Raw genomic sequence first — 17943 nt, 5'->3', positions numbered from 1 at the left:
CGGAAGATTTTGGGAAAAAGCCGAAGTGAGACATCTCACATTTGTCAGCCTGGATGGATACACATTACTTTTGCCAAATGACCCTTCAGAGAGGTAATTCTCAAATTATTATTGGGTACATTGAGCTTTTAATATGCATCCCCTTTCATGCCTGACATACCTGGTACTGGGATTTCTAGTTTCTGAAGTTAATCCATTGGATCCATCCTTAGGTCAGGACAAAATTCCCAAACTGTCTTTAGTACCTAAAACCTCTAAAACGAGCAAGTAGAGGCCTTTAGTTCCAAGTCTGGCACAATCCTTCAGAACCAAGAGAGTGAAATACTCTATTGATCCCACAACTGCTCAGGTTCAGTGAAACTAACTTTATCTAAATCTGTTGATACAGCCTCAGGACTTCTCTGCATAAAAGCACTCAGAAAAATTAATTCAAATGAAATAAGGGTGTGACCTGAAAGTAGATTAACTATATTGCTAGTTAAATCCCTGCAAAGACACTTTCATTCAGAATTAAAGTCACCTGAATTTGATTTACCTCACTTTACTGCATTTCACTGAATGAGTCTTTATAACTTTGGTAGTAAATTATTGGTGACAAAATAATTTATATGTACTTACATGTTCCTACAAGGCAGTACTTCTAAAATGTTCCTTTAAGTTCACTAATATGGGAAGATCAATATGCAAATCCAGCAAATTGAAGAATTGCAATTCCTGGTAAATAATCTCTTTGTCTCATTTCTTAAATCAACACAGATGTAAAAATCATGTATGCCATATGATATTAATATTGATGTTGGAGACCTGTAGATCCCTTGTTTTTTTCTTCCCATCATTCCTCGGAGTCTCAAGACGTGAAGGTGTTTTTTGCAGGTGGCTGAAGAAAGCTATGTGGGATTGACCTTGGAGGCCATCACTTTCTTTTTTAAGGTTAACACATCTCTCTTATTCACAGAAGCTAAGCATTTTATTTCCACAGGACACCCATCTCCTGGCAGCCCAGAAAATGAATTCAGGTCTCTGGCATGAAAAATACTAACCTGAATAGGCTGGAAGGGCTGAGATGCCCTAATTTATTTATCAGAAAGATAGTTTCGTACAAAACTTTGATTGCAAATGCACTTTTGTTTGAGGGTACTTTTCAGGTTAATTTACATCTACATTTGCAATGGTAGAACTTTGGGGTAAGACCTAAATAGCTACAAGGTATTTGGGTGCCTAACTCCTACTTAAACACCTAACTACCATTAACTCACTTGGAATTAAGCACTTAAATAGGAGTTTGATGTTTAAAAACCTTTTTCGCCGAAAGCCCTATCTGATCTGCCTAATCATGACACACTTTATAAAAGTAGAACTTTGATCTAGTGACTTGGCCAAACTCTGGCCCACTAATCACATTTCTGTGCACTTGTCCTCCTGTTCCCTGATCTCAGTATCAGAAGTGGTATTCTGAGGTACCTCACATGTATAAGACAAGCTCCTACTCACAGAGATTTCAGTGAGAGTAGAATTCATCATTATTTTAGAAAACATTTAGTAAATATTTAGCAATACATTTGGGGGTATTTTGAGATTAACTTCACTGCAAATGTAAATATTATACCATATAATTCTATTTTAGGGTTTTCTGTAGCACCTACTACCATAATATCTGAGCAGTGATAAAAACTAATCACTGTCTAACCACTCTTTGATGGCCAGTATCAAAGACGTTCCAAGCAAATTCAGTATTCACATCAAACACATCAAATATCAGAGGTGGCACCACAACTGAAAGCTATAAGCAAACAATTATAAATTACCTGCAGATGTCTGTTGCAGGTCACAGCCAAGACACCTGGCTGAGTACTTCTGAAAAGACCCTAAGTCCTAGAATGTGGATAAAATCTGTGTTTCCAACTTTCAACCACACGCTAAAAAGTTATTAAATAACATTATTTTTTGGTACAAAGCACCATGACTCAACATAAGTATCCACCCTTCAAAAATATTACTATATAAGACTGGACACAATACAATGGCTTTCAGTGGCAAGCAAAAAATTTACAAAGACTCCTAGATTTCATAAAAGAAACCTGGAACAAAAAGTTTGAGAAAAACCAAGAACAATGTATGCTGATTTGTATTCAAAGCTTAGTTGGTTTCAATCAGAGATCCATGTCTGAAATGATAGCAGGATTAGACTTTTTTTTTAATGTTACTATGAATCGGCCTCCATAAACATGTTTTGTTCTTCTTTGTCCCTTTACTCATCACTTTTGTAATAACACATGTGGCTCAGCTATTCAGTTGAGCCTAGTGAACACCACTAAATTTTAACTGTGTCCATATTCAAAGCAGAACCCTGTTTTCCATTGACAGTTACACCTGTCTGACAAGCAGAATCAGGCTTCTGTCACCATCCAGCAGCCATCAGGAGGCATGTGTAGAAACTCTCTGACACCTTCTGCCAGCATTTATAGTCCCATTGGTAACTGATACCTTCCCAGAGTGCATTTTGTGTCCTGACAACACAGCTGCTGCAGGGAAGCTGTTCAGAGCTGCCAGAAGCTCATGTGTAATGGTGTATTCTGGGAACTTGTCAGTGGTGGTTCTTATCTAGCATCTTAATGTCTGCTGGCAGAGGCAGGTAAGTATAGATAAGGCCTTGAGCTATAATAAAGCGGGTAATTAAATTGTTAAAATAAAGCTAATATTTTGTGTTGATCAATGTACCAGTAATGACTTTTAAATGTCCTTTTGCACACACAGTATTTGGTAACTAACAAGATTCCTTCTTTTCATAAGACAAACTTTATAAAGACAGCCCAACTGTCCACTGTCACTATTTATTAACGTGTGGAGTTCCACCAGTGTGAGAGACAATTAACAGACCTGAAGAAAACGAGGTCACTGCCCCAAGGAGATATCAGCCTGAGTAACCAACATACAAACCAGGATAGGGAATGGTAATAAAGAGATATGTGAATGTACACTGCGCATGTAAACGCATTTACGTTTGGATTATTTTTTTCATTCACCTATTTGCTTTTCTTTCTGGAAAAGAGCTAGGAGTCATAGGCCTCTTGGAAGAAGCGTGTTTTAAGGATTATGTGCTTGTGGCAGAACGCAGACATGATTCTGTCCCTGGTTAAATTAAGAATTAGAACATAGAGAAGAGAATATAGAAGCAGCTGTTTCAGGAGCCAGAGAAGAAAACAGGAACATGGACTCAGGACTGTGACCTAAATTAGAAATCCTGAGGGGAGGAATGTATTTTGTTTCATATTTTAACTGTTGCTAGCTTTTTTTTTTGTAACTATGAGCCTAAAGATCTCTCTGAAAAAGATGTACCTAACTATACAGAGACACTATGGTAACAATTTACACATTAAAACAATGGAAAAGAGAACCTGCTGAAGTGGTTGATGAAGCAACACTAGCAATAACAGCTCCAGCAGTACTAACTACAGGCATCACAGCTTTAGTGGTAGCAATTTTGTGCAGCATGACCCAGATGTTCAACAAAGATTCATGCTGCCGGTCATAAAATGGAAAAATCAGACTGCTTGGAGAAATCAGAGAGTGGTCATAATATTTCTCACCCTCATGGGAGGAGAATTCCTAACTGAAATGGCATCCAAGAATTACCAGAAATACCAATGGAGTTTTCTGAATGGTCATTGCACACTGATTGTCTGATGACCACTGGATACTTACGTTGTGCCTATACCCTGCCAAGCCCTCCTGACAAGACCCAAGAAGTGAATTTGCTATCCACTAAGAAAATAATAAAAAAAGAGGCAATACACTTGATGGAGTACTTAATGGGATGTAGTCTGGACTCCAGGACCAGAGCCAGGCCTGGGAAGGCAGGTATCAGAATGTCTGTCCTGATTGACAAACTGCCAAGCCTAGGTGCAAAGGGATTTATGATTATGAGGCATTAACAGGCAGCCTAGCTTGGCCTAATTGCCTAGTTAGCCACACCTGTCTGGGGGCTCTGCCTGTAAGACTACCCAAGATACTAAACTAGCTGGCCACTGTCTGGACCTCCTGATTGGCTGTTGAGAAGAGCAGCCTCCCCATTTCAAAGTTCCACTTTGGCAGCAGGCTACAGGCCAGTCAATAGTTCTTCTTCAGGTCTGCTGTAGTGAGCCTCAGTGACCCTGTATGCCTGGTACTCCTGACCCTGCTTGGCTTAGTTCCTGGACTCTGGCTCTTTAGATTCCCCTTGGATCTGATAACTGAGTTTTTGACTCTTAGTTCACCCTACTTTGGCTCCATCTCCTAGTTCATCCTGACTTTGGAACCAGCTTCTGATTCCTGTGTCTTGACTTGGCCTGTAATTTGGACTCTGCCTGTGGACTTACCCTTGACTCTGGTAACTTGTCTGATTCCTGACCCCTGACTTGGCTTGTGGTTTGGCTCCTGTCCTTTCCCAGTGGCCTAACCATTTGGAAAAACTGCCTATGTCTGGCCTTAGTTTCTTTGTAGCTGGCTGAAGGTCTGGGAAGCTCATTTGGGAGTACCTTACACCCTCCAAACATGTCTGGGTAATAAGCAAAGGAGTAGATCTAAAGATCAGACTTATATCACCCCTGGGTACAATAGGAACCCTTTCTTTTTGTTTCAGTTCCATGCAGAGGAAGTTTCAGTTCCATCATTCTTGCTCCTGCCCATTTTGATGCCCCATTGAGGACACCCATGTGCTAATCTGCTACTTAAAGACTGCAAAGTTCCTCTGCTGTATCTAAGAAGTATCTAAGAAGTATATGATTCAGAAAACAACTTACTTTAAATTGAAGTTTGCCAGCAAGTAACCTCAGGATCTTATCAGATGCTTATGCAGGAAAACCTTGTGATGTGACAGTGATTTGAAAAGATATTGCACATGGCAACCCCAGCCTATTCTCTGCATCCTAGTTACAGTATCAGTAAATGACCATGCTTCTCAAATGACTGTGGCCACTACTCAAGGACTATTTTGCTATATGGTGTAAGGCCGCAGTTGAATCCAACTGACTGAGTTTTGAAAGAAACAACCTGGGGGCCAGGAATCTAAATTCTACCAGATTTAATGATAGACACATGAGGAGCTTCTTCCGTTTAAAAGAACTAACCATTTTATCTAATATCTACGACATAAGAGATGTGATAGAAATGTTGCCTGGACTAAGAAAGCTTCCTGATGATCCAGTAAGACCTAAAAAAAAAATTCCTAGAAGCAGGATGATTCAATCCCGGCAGTGGAAAGGGATCTCGGAATCTTGGTCGATGCAAAAATGAACATGAGTCACCAGTGTGACGAGGTAAATAAGTAAGGCTAACCGCACTCTTTCTTGCATCAATAGGTGCATCATGAGCAGGTCTAGGGAGATGATACTTCCCCTCTATGCGGCATTGGTCAGGCCACAGCTGGAGTATGTCCAGTTTTGGGCGCCGCACTTCAAGAGGGATGTGGATAACACTGAGAGGGTTCAGAGAAGGGCTGAGGGCCTGCAGGTAAGATCCTATGAAGACAGACTGAGGGACCTGAATCTCTTCAGCCTCTGCAAGAGAAGGCTGAGAGGTGATCTCGTGGCTGTCTACAAACTCATCATGGGAGCAAGGAATAGAGGATATTCTGTTTACTAGGGCACCCCTCGGGGTTACTAGAAATAATGGCCACAAACTAAAGGAGTAGATTTAGATTGGATATCAGGAAGAAATTCTTTACAGTGAGGGTTGCCAAAATATGGAATGGGCTTCCAAGGGAGATGGTGCTTTCCCCTACCTTGGAGGTGTTCAAGAAAAGATTAGACAGACACCTAGCTGGGGTTATTTAACTCTACATGGTGACACGTCCCAGGGAATATACCCTGAAGTAATCTGCTGGTGGATTTTTATAAAGTAACGCTCAAATAGCTGTTTGGTTACTCATGAGGTCATTTGTTTGGGTTGATGGTGTGGTGGACCCAAGTTCCCATTGCAGCATCAGGAAACAACAGCAAAGCAGCACACCCAGGAACAAGAGGACAGACTTCCAGGAAGAAGTCTGGTCTCTTAACTATCTTCTCCCCCCCTTGCAACTTACTGCTGACTTACATCCCAGGTGATTTTACTGAGCCAAGTACATTCCTAGAGTAAATATGCTTGAGTCAGAGATTGTACAAATATATGTTGTTGCTGAATTTGGTTCATTTAAATTCATGTGGCTGAGGCTAAATAAAAATCAATTTTTCTAAAAAGAATATACTAATGGAAAGAAAATATTGTCTGACTTACTAGGCATTTTTTGTTTTTAATTCTAAGTAGATACTGATGTGATTTATAACTCTAAATAGGACATTAAAAATAAGAGTTTGCATTATTTTACTAGGAACCATGGTCACAAATTTTCTAGAGGCCTGATTTTCAAAAGGTCTGAGAACTGTAGCTGACCTTAAATTGTTCAGCAGAAGCCAAAGGTCATGGCCAGATCAAACATAATTTCAGAAAGATCTAAGATATGATTCGTTTTTTCCTTTTTGACATCTTGTGTCTTTCAGTTTCCAGATTATAAAGGACCAGTTCTCCCACACAAGTGAAAAGCAGGGTTCCTGTACAAGGGGGGAATTTGGCCTAATAGTATATGTCTTCACTGAACACACTTCATGTCTTCACTGAACTCTTAAAGGAAATTGCTAATGTAATACATTAAAGTACTGTGTTTCATCCTCCTAGGGTGGTATTTTGATCTGACTCGGATCACAGCGTGGTGAGCTGAGTGGTTTCAGCCTCCAGACAAACAATATTGAATGATGAAGAAAGAGATGAAATCTACAAAGATAGTTTTTAGCTAAGAGGTTATGGGAGTGGGGGTTTGATGTGTTTTATGACAGAGGGAGGGGTTAAAAAACAACAGGGGAGGAAACCACAGCTGCACTGAACAGGCAGTGTGGAATAACCAAAAGGGTTGATTCTGTCAACATTTTGCCTTACGCTTCAAGCAAAATTAAACTTTAAATAAAATACCCCCAAGATATGCTAACAGTCTTGATTTTTAAATCCTGAAGCACAGTGAGACTGTAATACAACAATACTACCATATAGCAGTAGTGCTCAACCTTCTGGCCCCATGGGCCTGCATGAGTAGTGTGGGGCCAATCTGCAGGCCAGAGCCCACATGGAGTTGGTCTACAGGTGTAATCTACAGAGCCACAGTAGCGTGGGGCCAATCTGTGGACCAAGACCACACAGAGTTGGTCTATAGGTATAATCCTGCATGCCAGCCTAGCTCCACAAACCAGACTGAGCCATGGAGCAACGGTGGTAGGAGGAGCCATCTGACTGACAGGGGTCTGGAAACCTGGCAGTGAAGGAGGGGTGGCAACATTAACTGCCTCAGCTTCTAAACCTGTGGCAGTTAACAGTGCCACTGCTCCCCCACTACCCAATATTGGAACCCTATGAACCACCGACCCGAGGCTGAGCACCACTGTGCTATATAATATAACAAAGTTTAAAAGCTTCCATATCTAATTAGTAAGCCACTGCATGATGACTGTAAATATCAATGTAGTGTTGGTCCTAAAGCAAAAACAAACTCATGCTCTATGGTTTACTTCTAGTAGAGAATCTGTCTGTGGGGTTTCTAGACTTTTTTTCACTCAACTTCCTGAAAACTATGCTTCTCCAGTTTTGCTTCCAGAAAACTATACTTCAGAACTATACTGGAGTTCTGAATAAAAGGAAGAGGATGATGACGATCATGTTTGGTTCCATTACAAAACTGTCAGAGACTTAAGGCAGCAGAAGTAAATTGGAGTCAATACCTGGTACAATCAAAATGCTAGAGTTAAACAATGAAATATGATTTTAAAATAAATCATGCTAATCCCTGTGGTATATAATAATATCATAAACACACGATATGGTCTGGAATAAAATACTACAGGGGTAGATGACTTACACCCTAAAATCTCTGGAACAAAAGATGGAGGCTGTGGGGCTATGGCCTGTTCCTTCCTGTTTTTTCCCATATCAGGTAAATATCCAATCCATCATGGTGTTTAGAAGGGAGGGTGATTTCTTGTTAACAGACAAGGTGATTTTCACTTTCACAACGACTGTTGGGTGAACATCGTAATTTATCTTCATCCCTCTATCACTCAACTCCCCGTTTTGCTGGATACAGGGATATCCAGAAGAATTTCACAGACTTCATGGAAGTTTCTCCACGTTTGGGGCCTGATTGAAAACCAAGAAGAATTCTGGAATCAAAGCAAAAACAACCTCTGATTCCAAGATTTCGTGCCAGTGACACTCACTGGTGTCACTGAGAACAGATTATAAAGTTTAAGCTATGTGAGCAACTCCAGATCGCTATGCTTGGTAGTGGTTCCTGGCTGCTGTGAAAAAGGCCCAGCAATGGCCCAATTGCTGCTCCCTACCTTTTCATCAGCTATTTGGCTGCATTATGTACCCACACCAAGGAAAAATAGTTAAAGCACCTTCAACAAAGGACACCCTTCCAAACCATCACATATGGACATCCCCCTTTCTGCTGTAAACTGAAAGACAGTGTTGAAACAAGTGTATTCATGCCAAGATAGTCACTCTGTACTAGACAGAGCTGAGCTTCAAAGAATGGGAAAGGTCAATAAGGGCTTGCATGTACATATTATAAATCCCTATTCCAAGGGATGGATAAATAGTGCTGCTCAAGAGACTGGAGAAGAAAAGACACTTAGGTATGGGCTGAGACTTTCTGAATGCAATGGTTCCTCCCAGCTGTCATTTCAAGACTGATCTCTCACTCATTGTCTTCCCCACAGCTGCTCCGATTGCTATGGGTTTCCAGATGTAGAAGTGTGTCAAACTCGGGTCTCTCCTTTGTGTTTTTTCTATAACCTGGTTAAGATGTCAGCTTTGAGGCTGCTTCGCAGAAAGCCCCTGCCCAACGTTTCAGGTCTCACCTTCATCTGTTACTGATCTCTCAAGAAATTACACTCACGCACTGCACCCAACTGCACGTCTTTAACAGTTGGATCTGATCATTCAAAAGCATACAAAAGATCTTCACTGATGAAGAATCAGCGCTGTCCACCCAAGATTAGCCCAGCCAGCCCCAAACAGGGTGCTAGATTTCAGTATTTTTTCTTAGCAATACACACTTGTAACCAAAAGGGTTAATTATGTAATCCTGCTATGGAAAATGCCATCAAATAGCTGCCCCTTTTTTTAAAAAAAAGTTTTTTATTATTATGATTTAGTATCTGCAGAATTTACCCACAACTTATTTTTTCAGCTAAGACGTTATATTCAGTTTGATCACTGCAGGGGGAATTCCCCCACCCCCAGAGAGTGAAACACGGGCCTGGCTGCAGACTTGGAGAAGTGGGTTTTCAGCAAATGCTCAGACGCCAGATGACTTATCTCTTTTCGCGCCTTTTAGCTCAGGGCAGGTAAGGAAGAAGCCTGTTTCAGAAAAGTTTTCGTCTCTGCTGTAGCTGCTGCATGAAAGAATCACCTAAATTAGCAGCGCTTTAGCGGCAGCGCTCTGGAGCATAGGAGAAAGAAGGAAGGTCTCCGCGCTGCAGCTGCCCTGCTGCACGCCCACTACTTTCGCCGGTGCGGGTGTCTGCGGGAAGGAGATAAGAGCTGAGTGCTCCCACTAAGCAAACGTCCACTGCAAAAATAGAAAGGAGCTGCAGCTCTGCAAAAGCGATACTGCTGCGTGGGCTGCCGGAGCACAAAGCTTGCAAACAGCTTCAGAGCCTTGATCCTTCTCACGGTGCCCACGACCATTCACAGACAAAGCTGCTTTCCCTGCATGACACGGAATGATTGTAGAACTCGCTTTAGTCCTTCCTGAAATAAGACCTTTCCTCTTTACCTGTAGTGCCCCCTTCCCCCGCAAAAATAAATAAATAAACGCGTTTTGTAGGATTGATCCTATGTGGCTGAGTTTCTATCTCAACTAGGGATCCCAGACAAGACTGGAAGAGCTGGAAAGGTTTACACTGCGATCATTCATCCGTTTTCTGGGTGTAGACAAAGCCACTTCCCAGGCGACTAGAAGGACCCGAGCTGCGCCGTCCATATGAATTCACTGGAGAAGAAGAGGTACTTTCACTCGCCGATCTCCTGCTCTCGAAGAATCCCCGATCAGACTCGAAAGTCTGACATCCCCAGAACACACACGTTTTCGGTTTTCGTCTAGCAGGAGGGAAAACGAAATCAAGCCTTTTACTGAGCTTCCACGTCTTGCAAGTTTCCCCCCCTTTCTCCGCGCCTTCCAAGTCAGTTTCCGGTCAGTGTCATCCCCGCCTGTGCCTCGGGGACTGTCCGGCAGACTGGGAAGATCCTGCCCTCCTCCACGCGGCCACTTTTTTGGGAGCAAAAGCGCTGCTTGTCGGGCAGCCCAGCCCCCCAGGGAAGGAGGCTCGCATGCTCACTTCGAGCCCGCGCCGTTGGCTCAGGCAGACCCGACTGCAAGTCCACCTCGCTCCGGCTGGCGTTTCACCGCCGCCTTTAGGGGAAGCAGGATCGGGCCCCCGCTGAGTACTTCCAGCTCGCTGGCAGGCGGGTGATCGCTTTTGTTAACGCACATCCAGTCCAAGTGCTCGCGGCTATTGCAAAACTCTTCCATTTATTCTTAAGTTGTTTTTTTTAAAAGCACAAACTTTTTTTACACTGGTGCTCCAGGCTTTTCTGATCATCTGATTTTTTAACGATAGTGTTTGTCTTTCTACTAAAAGGTAAGGTGAGGCTAAAATGACCTGAACTGACTCTCGGTGATGCCCGCGGCGAGTGAGGCTGGGAAGAGGCGGCGGTACCTCGCTCCCGCGGCCCCACTCCCCTGGAAGCCAGCACTCGGACGGCTGCCGCACAGCAGCTGCTCACTTGCCCTCCCGTACCGTACTAGGAGGTGGCACAAACCCAAATGAAAATCTAAGCCGTTGTACAAGGCAAAAGGTCAGTGCAAGCAGCAGTCATCCCGCAAAAGAGGACTCTGCCGCTGGCTTCTGGGTTCATTGCATAGGTCCTTAGTTTTACTAGTGTCATTATTAAACAGATCAGACGGAGAAGGGGCAGCAGAAAGAGCCCCGCTGGTTCCACGGAAAAATTTGCGCGAAGTCGGAGAGGAGACGAAATAGGAAGGCAGTCCCAGGGCAAGTCACAGGAGAGAAAGTGATCGAAACGGGAGTTTTCACCGCGTGTCACAGCACAACCACAACGCCGAGATGCCCCGGTTTCCGGGGCGGAGGCTCTCGGTTGCTCATAGCTGTCAAATGTTTTGACTAGAGGGGAACGAAAAGGGGAGAAAAACAGTATTTCCGACTAGGACTAAGCATGATATCCATTGTATTCCTAATTCTTCAGTACTTGGCTGTTTAGTTCCCCTGGCACTTGTGGTTCAAGGCTCCAACAAAACTATTTCCCCCAAAAATGCCCCTCCGCTGGAGTGCTTTGGCAGAAACTCCTATTGCAGAAAAGGGGAAAGGAGTTTAAATAGGGGCGAGGGTCCTGAGCAAAACCAAAAGAGTTTATTCCCCCCTCCCCGCCCCCCGCCCCGGGATTATCGATGTTGGCTGGTTATAATCTTCATTCAATTCATTGAATGAAGCGCTTTTAAAAAACATCCGCTAATTTACTTGAGCAAATCATACGGTCAAGCTCGTTTTTGTTTCTGGTGGGGGTGGAGGGGGTTCAGTGACCACATTTGTACCAAAAATAACGATTTTGTTCCTGGAGAGATTCTGGTTCTTTGTTCTTACCTTCTTGGAACCTTTATTTTAAGTCATGTCCCGACTTAAAACCTTTAAATCATGTATCCTGACATTGTCACAGCAATTTTACACGAATGAAATTACACCCCGTCATTGTTACAAAGGTTTCAGCATTCCCATGTACACTTTGCTTAACAAAAGAAATCTCATCGAGAGCATGGTTTAGTCTCAACTTTTCAGAGATCCGATTTTATGCACATAAATCACGCAATCCTGGTCACACATGGCATCCCATGGCATCTGAGGAGAAAAAAATAATAATAGAGCTGGAATAATACAGCTGTGATCAGAGCAGAAGCCTCCAGACACGATCTTCTCGCCTAGGGGAGGCGAGGGGAACTGGGACCGGCTGAATATTGCGGCTGCCCGAGGGGCACTGGCGTGGAGATCCGTCTACTCCCCTGCAGCGTGCCCCAAACCCGCTCTCCCAAGCCCGTTTAGGGTCCTGGGAGCTTTTTCCAGCTGCCCTTGGGCAAGCCCCGCGCAGTCCTCGACCCTTTTCGAGGCTTTTTGAAGCGAGGTGTAGGTGCTGGGCTTCATTTCCCAGAGTCCCCCCCAGGTCCCCGCATCGTGGAGCCCGAAGGGGTTGAATGAACAGAGGAAACCCCCGGAAAACTCCAGCCATCTGTACGAAAATCTCAGGAAACAGATTTCGATCTTGCACGACTACCTATTTCGTTTCAGAGGGAGCCACTGGTGTGTCTGGTTATGTTGACATGGTCCCAAGGCAAACACTTCCAGCCACTTCACACCCTGTTCCTCTTTACATAATCTGAGCCTCTTCCTTGAACAACCAGTGCTCGCAAAACCCTCTCGGCTATGCTAGACATCTGGGGGTTAGGAAAAAAGAGAGGTCTGAAGTTGTGGTTTCCGTGCTAGCGACAGGGATTCCCCCCCTACAAGAACACGCAGGCGATTCAATTGAGTAGTTTGTCGATGAACAAACCTGATACCCAACCAAGTCTGGGGGTGTAAGAGTGGCAACCCCCACCCCAGTCCGGCTACAGTCGGACACTGATAATATCAAACGCGGAATGGGAAACACCGCTTGGCCACGTGCCATGTCACTGCAGAAATCGATCTCCCTCCACCCCCGAAATCACAAGTGCCATTTTCTCTTCTGGTTTCAGCCGTACGAAAATAGGTGGGGGCTTTCGATCGTTATACAGAAATCTCGGTCGTTTCAGCAAAAGAAGTGAGACTGAAATGTAACCATTCAGGAAACCCAGAGCCACTTAAAACTACTGGCACAGAGCGCCGACTCCAAGCAACATCGTGCTTCTCAGCTTGCTTAAAAAAAATAAAAGTCAGAATAATCCTAACAGAAGCGGAGGGGGTTTGATCTCTGTGACCCAGTTGGAAAGGGACATCAAGGACAGACAGGGACACATGTAGTTGTCTTTTGACAGAAGAAATCCGAGAGTTTGCGAGAAGCCCCAAAGGAAGGGGCACAGGGGTCGGCCCTTCCCCTCGGGCGGCAGTGCCAACGGCGTTTTTAAAACTAACCAACCAACCAACCTGGGGCAGGAATCACAACAGTTTCTTTCCAAAGGACGAAGTTGGCGAAGCCATTCCAGCCCAACTTTTTCGGCATTTTGAATCGAAATGGACGCAGAGTCTGCCCTACTTCCTTGGGACGCCCTCCCGGCAGGGGCTGAGCGTTGCCCCGTACGGATTAGTTGGATCGAACCTGTGCCAACTGTCCCTCGTTTCCTCGGGGCTCGGCTCTGCGGTCCAGCCGCGAGGCAGACCCGCAAAACACCCTTACCTCGGAGAAGGTGCAGACCGCTGCAAACCGCTGCACAGTTCGCCCGAAACAGCATCAAACAAAGGGAACAGGACACAGTGTTGGGTAGCGAGAGTTTTTGGTTATGAACTTGACACAGCCTCCTTACTTGTTAAGTAGGGAAACGGCATGGAGTAACCTAACAGCTCTTACTTGCAAGATACCTGTTATCTGAGCATCAGACAAATTGAAAATGAAGGAACAGCCTTTTAATGACCTCTTCGAAACTTGGGAGGAAATTTGTAATTTGCTGAACTCGGCTTAACTAAAACACCAGCTGATAATGCGGCACTGCACTGAGCGAGGTGCTCCGGGTGGGCGGATTTGTACTGAACCCTGCAAGTACAAAGGCAATTTGAACAAGAAAGCAGGTGGGAAGCGGGCTCCATCTAACTCTGGTTTATTTGTGAACAGGGGAGTAGCAACTATCGCATGTAGTGCTCGGAGCAAACGGTCGCAAAGACGGCTCCACCCTAAAAGTCCGTAGTTCAGTCAGAATTGGAGGGGGGACAAGTTTGCGAGTGACTCTGCTATGGCTGCTCATTGCTGACTCAGAAAAGCCATGTAGGTCACAACGAGTTTCCTAAAGTTACCTACAGTTGCAATAATTCAGCTTTTCTTTGGCGGCTACCACAGGGCTGCAGCAGCAGCTCTAAACGCCGGGGCTTTGTGCTGCAGGTCCAGCCCAGTTTCAGAAATGACACTGCGGCTAAACAGAGTTTTTGGAGTCTGCATGTCAGCTTTTCTTTTCTTTCTTTCTACTCACTCGTTCAGTCTTCTTGCTTTTCTCCTCCTTTGCCCATGTCCATCGTAACGATGCATTGTCCGAAAAGCGTATTTGAACGCTTTGCACCAATGCATCGCAGTCGTTTAATCTCCTGGGTTTTCAAGGGAAAAAGTAAGTGAAAGGTCTAGCTTCCGTCCAGCCCGTTGTGAACTCTCCCCCGGAAAGCTTATTCATTCGTGTTCTTGGGTTTTCTTCTTTAGCAGCAACAGGGAAGGTTTTGTGAGACGAATCAATCATATCTGCTAGCCAGAAAGCCGGACAGAGATCCACCTTTGGAAGCCGCTTTCACTTGAGCTCCCGCAACCTGTTGAGTGACACTGAGTGTTGTCTGTGCTCGGACTGGCTTGTTTTCGTTATTTTACTTTTTTAAACCATAACGCAGCAATACTACTACTACTAATAATAATAATAACACCAACAATGGGTCCTAGTGCCAATGAAAAGTTCAGCGAGGGTGAGCAAATAAGCAGATGCTGCTGAAAGAGCGGAGCTGGTGGGGGAAGGAGATGGGTCTCGAAGCGCAAAGGGGATAAGGCGCAGCAAGCAAAGGCAGCAGCCTCGGCGCACAGTGAAAGGGGGTGCTGTGCCCTCCTCTGGAGCTCCTGTTACCTGAGAGCCGCAGTGGATTCCCTCGGCCGCTCCGCGCCCGGCGGAGGCTGTGCCTGGCAAGGGGCAGATTTCCAAGGGAATCGGGACATTTTTTGTCTTAAGGAAAGAATACTAGGAAAGAAACCCGTTGCAAGTAACAGCAGCACCGGGGAAGAACTCAGCCGCCCACCTAGTGCATGACAGTGAGGGGAAAACACTTCCCCGCTGCACCCCCTGCACAGCTTTATTTTTGCTCAGCGCCCACCGCCGCTCCGCACCTCTGTGTGCTGAGAACAAACCCGGCAGCGAGCTCGGTCTCGCTTCTCGCCTTCGAGGCTGCTCTCGCTGCAAGCTGATCTCGAAGCGGCCTTGGTCCAAGCAAAGGAGTCCTCCTCTCTCGGAGCGGACAGTCCTGCAAGAGGCTCGCGGCGGCTCCGCAGAGGTAATCCGGAGGCAGCGGCAGTCCCTCGCAAACCCCAGGCGGTAGCTGAGGCAGGTTGAGACGAGTCCGGTGCCCGGCCTCCCTCGGCACAGCTCACACCCGCGGGCAAGCGGGGCCACGAGGGCGCGGCGCCTCCTGGACGGGCGATCGCGAGCCTAGAAACTCGCCAGAGCCGCCTCCGCTTCGAGCCTGCGAACCACGTCGATCCGGCGGTAGACGAGGCCGTGTCCCCGGAGAGCTGGAGCGTGGCAAGCCCTGGTGAGCCGGTGCGGAGCAAAGAGGCCGGGCTGGCTCCGGGAGCGGCGTACGCGGCCGGCCCTTGGGACCAGGCTTCGGCAGCCAGGCGCGAGCAGGCCCTCGGCTTGGGCTTGCAGGGCTCTTTGTTTACACGCAGTTCAGAGCCCCTGGCCTTAGGCCAGAAAAGTGCAGTTTCATTTCTTGGATGGCGGAGAAGCCTTAGAACTTCACGACTAGCTTTTCCTGCAAGGGCTACACGTTTTTTCGGGGTAAGCACATTCCCATTAACCCTTCCATCACCTCTCCTCACCCCTAGAAGCCAGCAAGGGAAGGGACCTGCCCCAGAGTCCCTGTGCACCTGCGGAGAAGAGAAAGAGCCTTGGGTCTGCCCCGTAGCAAAGCTGCTCCCTCCCTCCTCCCCCCCGGCCTTCCTCTGTTAGAGACTTTGCAAGGGCAGGTCTGTACCGAGCTCGCTCTGTACCGCCTCCGAGCTCGGCACATATGTGCATTCGCAGATCTGAGCAGGCAAGGCGATGGAGAGGAGCACTGCACTGCAGCGGGCATTGCCACGGGCACTTGTGACCGCCCCCGGGGGGGGCTCCCCGGCAGAGCCACTTCCCCTGCGGGTGGAGCGCGCAGTCTGGAGGCGAGCCCCGGCCCCTGCGCGCGGGAGAGCGGCTCCTCTCTGCCGCCGCCGTGCATGGCAAGGGAGCGCTCTGCAGGCACTGGGCAGGCTGGTTCTCCCCGGACACGTGATTGAATCCGATCTCCGGCGCTCCTCAATGGGGTGGCGGAGGAGGAGGAGGAGGTTGCCGTGTTGTGTACTTAAGGTCGCGTGTGTGTGCTGGGCTGCTCGCTCGCTCGCTGCCTCGGAGGAGTAAGGGCCACTGCTCCGCCTTCTCCTTTTCGCAATGTTGACGCAATCTATAAATAGTGGAACAAAAGGACCAACTTCCTCGCAGCTTTGCTGAAACTGCACAAAAAAAGGCAACAGGGGGCTTGTTATTTGTATCGATTTTTTCCGCTTCGAAAGACGAATCTGGGGCCGATCTCGCAAAGGGAAGCTTTTTTTTTCCTGTGGTCTCTCCTACCGCTGGCAGCGTCCTGCAAGTGGCTCTTTTGCCTTCCACTGCGAAGGGGGGTTTATTTTTTTTCCTCCTCTGCTGACAGTAAGTGCCATTCAGATTATTTCTTTTTTATCTGGGGAAGGGAGGCTTCTACCTGCTCCGTTGCGAAGGCAGGCCCCCCCCGAGGAAATAAAGAGCCGCTGGGATTGTCAAAGAGCTTTGCCAGCGGGGTCCGTGGCACGGCGCTGGAGGGGCATGTGAGTGTGTACCGGGCCGCGCGCGGGGGCAGCGGGGCTGAGCCGGGGCTCGATCGCCACACGCCGAAATGGGCTGGAGTATCAAGCAGAGGTGCTGCCGCTTGCGGAACAAAAGCTGACGCACTCTCCAATATTCAACGGGCTTTTGTTAGAGGGGAAGTGCCTGTGCGCTGGGGGAGCTGCCTGCAGCAAGTTGCTGTGCTGGGAAGGCTTTAGGAGACTTGTTTACCGCCAGGGCTCGGCGGTGTGTTTACTGCACACACGCACCGGATTGGACTCTACCCAATCTCCTGCCAGAGCTGGAGACAGAGAAGCCTCCACCTCGGCATAATCGCTCCGGATTAACAGGCGGGGGATGGGGTGGGACGGGGGACGGGAGGGGCGGACGATTGAGACTGCCCTCCCCCAAGCTGCGCCGTGCGACAGGGGCAGGGAATGCGGGGCTGATATTATGCCCCCTTCCAGTAACCGGGAGATCGGTGCATGCAAAAGCAGTCACTGACCAGAGAGAGAATTACATCATCCCCCTCTCCAATGATGTTACCTTTCGAGCGCAACCACGGTAAGGGCTCATGGAGACATGACACTGCACGCACAGAGCGGGGCGGGGAGGGGAGGGAAGGGGGGGGCGGCGGACCCCAGCTGAGACCCAGGCGCACGGATCAGGAGACGGGCAGCCCCGGGCGCGCGCGCACGCGCGCGCACATACGCGCGCGCGCGCACACACACACACACACACACACACACACACACACTCTCTTTGACTGACCAAAGCTTAGTGTTTACAGTGCTCACACAAGCGTATTGTGACGTCATGTTATTGACAGCCAACCCCGCCAGCCGGCTCGGCCCGGAGCCTGACAACCGACTCTATATTAAGAAAAGAATGAAGTCACCGCCACCCTGACAACAGCGGGCGGCTCTTCCGCCGCCTCCCTCCCACCTTTCTCTCTCCCCCTGGGCTGGAGGAAGCAGCTCGGCAGCGAGACGAGGGCTCAGGCTTGCCAGGGCGCGCCAACCGCTGGCTGGGCAGGACGGTGC

General features: G+C 47.3%; 2 long non-coding RNA genes across 11 annotated transcripts in view; one reads left to right on the top strand and one right to left on the bottom strand.

Annotated features, from left to right (window-relative positions):
• LOC102385361 overlaps positions 1 to 17943 on the bottom strand; it is a 192774-nt gene that overhangs the window by 106668 nt on the left and 68163 nt on the right. The window lies entirely within an intron of this gene.
• LOC102385515 overlaps positions 15164 to 17943 on the top strand; it is a 97736-nt gene continuing 94956 nt past the window's right edge. The window contains exons 1-2 of one of the 7 annotated variants that reach the window (XR_003094681.1): positions 15164 to 16747; positions 17368 to 17464. This is a non-coding gene — a long non-coding RNA (uncharacterized LOC102385515). Of the gene's footprint in view, positions 16748 to 16842; positions 16903 to 17367; positions 17465 to 17943 lie in introns of those variants that run through there. The other 6 variants (XR_003094683.1, XR_003094678.1, XR_003094679.1 and 3 more) reach the window with 6 other exon arrangements.

The sequence above is a fragment of the Alligator sinensis genome, unplaced genomic scaffold (genome assembly GCF_000455745.1).
Source record: "Alligator sinensis unplaced genomic scaffold, ASM45574v1 scaffold324_1, whole genome shotgun sequence".
In the NCBI taxonomy this organism is placed as follows: Eukaryota; Metazoa; Chordata; order Crocodylia; family Alligatoridae; genus Alligator; species Alligator sinensis.
The sequence above is the reverse complement of the archived record's forward strand: the minus strand, read 5'-3'. Positions and strand labels throughout refer to the sequence as shown.